Genomic DNA, 4997 nt, shown 5'->3' on the forward strand with positions numbered 1-4997 from the left:
GTCATTGTTGTTTGGTGGACCCAGGCTGGATTTGAACCCGCCACCTTAGGTGTATGTGGCTGGCACCTTAGCCACTTGAGCCACAGGCACTGAGCCTCCCTTAACTTATTATATAGGACTATGTTATGCTATAAAACTTTTTTTAGAGCTAAATCTTTTTTTTGTTTGTTTGAGACAGAGTCTTACTATGTTGCTGTTGGTAGAGTGCTGTGGAATCACAGCTTAAACTCTTGGGCGTAAGCAATTCTCTTGCCTCAGCTTTCTGAGTAGCTGGGACTGCAGGTACCCACTACAACGCCTGGCTATTTTTTGGGTTACAGTTGTCATTGTTGTTTAGCAGGGACAAGCCAGGCTCAAACCCGCCAGTTTTGGTGTACGTGGCCGGCGCCCTACTCACTGAGCTATGGGTGCCGAGCCCATGAAATAGTTTTCTTCTTGAAAAAAATTTTTTTTTTATTTTGAGACCCTGTCTTACTCTGTCATCCTAAGTAGAGTGCTATGGGGTCGTAGCTCACAGCAGCCTCAAACTTTTGGGCTCAAGGGATCATTTTGGTCTCAGCCTCCCAAGTAGTTGGGACTATAGGCACCCACCACAACACCTGGCTAGTTTTTCTATTTTTTAGTAGAGATGGGGTCTTACTCTTGCTCAGGCTAGTCTCAGACTCCTGAGCTCAGGCAGTCCACTTGTCTCAGCCTCCCACAGTGCTGGGATTACAGGCATGAGCCACCCCACCCAGTCATCTGCTTGAGTATTTTTGAAGTAAGACTCCATGTCCTATGGCTACAAAAATTTTGTTCATTGTAGGCGCTGGCCCCATATACTAGAGGTGGCAGGTTCCAAACCCAGCCCTGGCCAAAAAATAGCTGCAAAAAAAAAATTTTTTTTTTCATTGTATCATCAAAAGCCTCCCAGGTACCTACTGCTATATGCCTTCCATTTCTCCTGATTACAGAAATGGTCTTAATTTTCCTTTTAGTTCATTGGGATTTGACCCTTAATGATAATTATGTGATTTAATTGACTGTGTTTGGCTTTGCATTAGAATCACCTGAATCCCTTTATGAAATACTGATGCCTGGGCCTTATAATACTCCATTAAAATCAGACTCTCTTGGAGATTGAGGCAACAGTGATTTAATGTGTAACAAGGAATATCTGTTCCCACCTATTTCTCCTGGTACCTTTCTTCAAATTTTGTCTTAAAATCTATTATTTTAACTATATGTATAAGATTTCTAATAGGATTTGTGGTTGAGGAGGCCGGGGGTACTGTAGCTCACGCCTCTAATCCTAGCACTCTGGGAGGCTGAGGCAGGCGGATTGCCTGAGCTCCCAGTTTGGATACCAACCTGAGCCAGAGGGAGACCTTGTCTCTAAAAATAGCTGGGTGTTGTGGTGGGTGCCTATAATCCTAGCTACTTGGGAGCCTGAGTCAAGAGAATTGTTTAAGTCCAAGATCTTGAGATTGCTGTGAGCTATGATGCTACAGCACTTTACTGAGGATGACAAAGTAAGACTCTGTCTCAAAAAAAAAAAAAAAAAAATTTGTGGTTGAGGAACTGAAAGTCATGTGAGAATATTGGATTGGTAGTTACAAGTACCTTAAAAGTATTTTTTCCTTTCTTTAAAGTAAAATAAATAGCATATTGAATAAAGGCAACATGTCAGAGACTAACAATAAGTTCCATAAAGAATTTATTTTGTTTTATTCTATTTCTGACATGGCATTTAGCATATAGTAGATGCTCAAATGTCAGTTGAATGAATGTGTCATGTATTTCACATTAGTAATAATGAGTATTTTGATGTATTTCAGTTTTTCTTTCATTCTTTGCTTGCTAGACATTTTTCAGGAGGTAACTCTTTTTCTTTGGGATATTGCCTGTAAAGACATCCATTACTGAATCCTTCCACTTATTTTTTCACTCATTCAGTTTTTTTTTTTTTTGTATTGCTGGGAATTCATTGAGTGGTTTTTTTTTCTTTAATTGTTGCAGATAGTTTTTTTTTTTTAAATGACTCAGGTGTTTCCTCTGGGTCATCCCCGTCTTGAGTTTTATAATAGTACCTTAGAAGCCTGAGATGGAAAATCTTTGGATAATGTTTTAACTCCTGTCTTGGATTATGTGGTTATACAATGCCTTGACTACACGCAAAAAATATGTTGTTAACTTCTTCTAAGCTTGTTACTTTTTATAGGAATTCTCAGTATAGTTTTAAAATTCAGTTGTTCTTTTGTCTTTGCTGAACTACCATGGGGAAAAGTCATTATTCTTTTTCTGCTGTTCACCTTTTTTTTTTTTTCTTTCCAGTTCACATCCTAGTTTCTCTGAATTGTATATGATTTACACCAGGGATGACTTGAAATTCTCATTTTCAAAACTTAAATGTTTTGGGTTGTTGGAAATGCAATGGCCAGTTTGAGGATAGGGAAACCAGCTAGAAGTTGTTATAATATTATTCATGAGATATGAGTTGGAGCCGTGGCTGTGGGGAGTGAGAGGCAAGGCTAGATCTGGAAGAGGTTTTGCAAGTAGAATTGGTAAGGGCTTAGTGAATGGATTGATGTGAAAGGTCTTTGAGTAGGAAGCGATTAGTAGTATTGATTTGTAAATTTCTGGCTTGGAGAGTTGAGGAGTTAATAGTTCCATTCACTGAGGAAGGAAACAGCTGCAAAGATCCAGGGTTTATAAGGGAAATGTGTGACTTTCTAGTAACATAATTACAGAATTCAAACAACTTACATATGGGTACTATTTGAAGCACTGTGTTAATTTCATAGCTTACTGAAAGCTTATTCTGAATAAACTGATTATGACCATATTTCTTCACAGCTCTTAGCTTTTGTGATTTATTTAAGTTGTTATACAGGTATATACTGTACATACTTCAAGTATACATTTGACAAATATTTTACTCTTTTTGTTTTGTTTTTGTGAGACAGGGTGTCACTTTATTGCTGGAACAGAGTGTGGTGGTATCATCACAGCTCAACACAACCTCAGACTCCTGTGCCCAAGGGATCCTCTGGCCTCAACCTCCCAAATACCTGGGACTTCAGGCACACACCACCAGGCCCAGCTAATTTTTATGATTTTTGTAGAGATGCAGTCTCACTGGTTACGTGTTCCTGACCTCAAGCCATCCTCAGTCTTCTTGCCTCGGCCTCCCAGCGTAGTAGGATTACAGGAATGAGCCACTGCCCTCCACCTGTTATTTTTTTAATTAATTAATTTATTTTTTGAGACAGAATTTCCATCTGTCACCCTGGGTAGAGTGTTGTGGTGTCATAGCTCGTAGCAACCTCAGGCTTTTGGGCTCAAGCAGTTCTCTTTCCTCAGCCTCCTTAGTAGCTGGGATTACATGCATGTGCCACCATACCTGGCTCTTGCCCAGGATGGTCCTGAATTCCTGATTTCAAACAGTCCACCTGCCTATGACTTCAGGCACTCACCACAACTGGCTATTTTTAGAGATGAGGTCTTGTTCTAGCTCTGGCTGGTTCTCAACTCGTAAACTCAGGTGATTCACTCACCTCAGCCTCCCAGAGTCTCTCCTTTATACTTTTAAGAATTGTTTTTTAGAGTGCCTTATGTATATATTTTTTTTCTTTTCAGACAGAGTCTCATATTGTCTCCCTCAGTAGAGTGATGTGGCGTCAAAGCTCACAGCAACCTTCGACTCTTTTGGGCTTAAGCAATTCTCTTGTCTCAGCCTCCCGAGTAGCTGGAACTATAGGCACCTGGCACAATACCCAGCTATTTTTTGTTGCAGTTGCCAATGCTGTTTCAGCTGACCGGGGCTGGGTTTGAATCTGCCACCCTTAGTACATGGGGTGGCGCCCCACCCACTGAGCCACAGGCACTGCCCTAGAGTGCCTTACTTACTTATGTACTTAAAGTAATTAAAATTAGCTTTAGGGGTGCCTGTAGCTCAGGGGGTAGTGCATTGGCCACATATACTGAGGCTGGAGGGTTCAAACCTGGCCCAGACCAGCTAAAACAGCAACAACTGCAACAACAAAAAATAGCTGAGTGTTGTGATGGGCGCCTGTAGTCCCAGCTACTTGGGAGGCTGAGGCAAGAGAATCGCTTATGTCCAAAAGTTTGAGGTTCCTGTGAGCTGTGACACAACAGCATTCTACCCAGGGTGACAGCTTGAGACTCTTATCTGAAAATAAAATAAAATTTGCTTTAATTAACTATCTTGGCATTTGTGCCCAATGTGTTCTCTTATGAGGTAGACCGTTCTTTGATTGAGATATTGTGCAAAAAGAAGTTTGTTGTTATTTTAGAGATTAGCTTTTTTTTTTTTTTTGTAGAGACAGGTTCTCACTTTATTGCCCTTGGTAGAGTGCTGTGGCATCACAGCTCACAACAACCTCCAACTCCTGGGCTTAAGCGATGCTCTTGCCTCAGCCTCCCAAGTAGCTGGACTACAGGCGCCCGCCACAACGCCTGGCTATTTTTTGGTTGTAGTTTGGCCAGGGCCAGGTTTGAACCCATCACCCTGGGTATATGGGGCTGGTGCCCTACTCACTTAGTGAGCCACAGGCACTGCCCGAGATTAGCTGTGTTTTGCTAGGTGTAGAGATGATACCTGGTGGATATTCTGTTTTCCTCTCCCCACAAAGGAGCAAACAGAAATTAAAAGAAATTGAAATGCCACTCTGGATAGATGGACATATGTCAAATATATAGTATGGATTAAGTGCATCATATAGATGAAAGATACATAAATTATATGTTTGTGTGGGTTGAAAGTTGATAAGAGAGTCTTAATTATCTTGAAGCCATTTAAGTGGGTTCTACATGAGGAGAAACTGTTCAACTGTTAAACACTCTGTTAGACACCACATGCTGACTTAGACCTGTAATATTATTTGAGCTATAAAGTTTGGTCTCATGCCATTTAATTGGTGATGAATGGTTTTATAATCTTCAAAGACAAAATATTACCATGTAAAGAATTAAGCGGCTCAGCACCTATAGCTCAA

Source organism: Otolemur garnettii, unplaced genomic scaffold (assembly GCF_000181295.1).
Source record: "Otolemur garnettii isolate 467f Iridium unplaced genomic scaffold, OtoGar3 scaffold00001, whole genome shotgun sequence".
Lineage (NCBI taxonomy): Eukaryota > Metazoa > Chordata > Mammalia > Primates > Galagidae > Otolemur > Otolemur garnettii.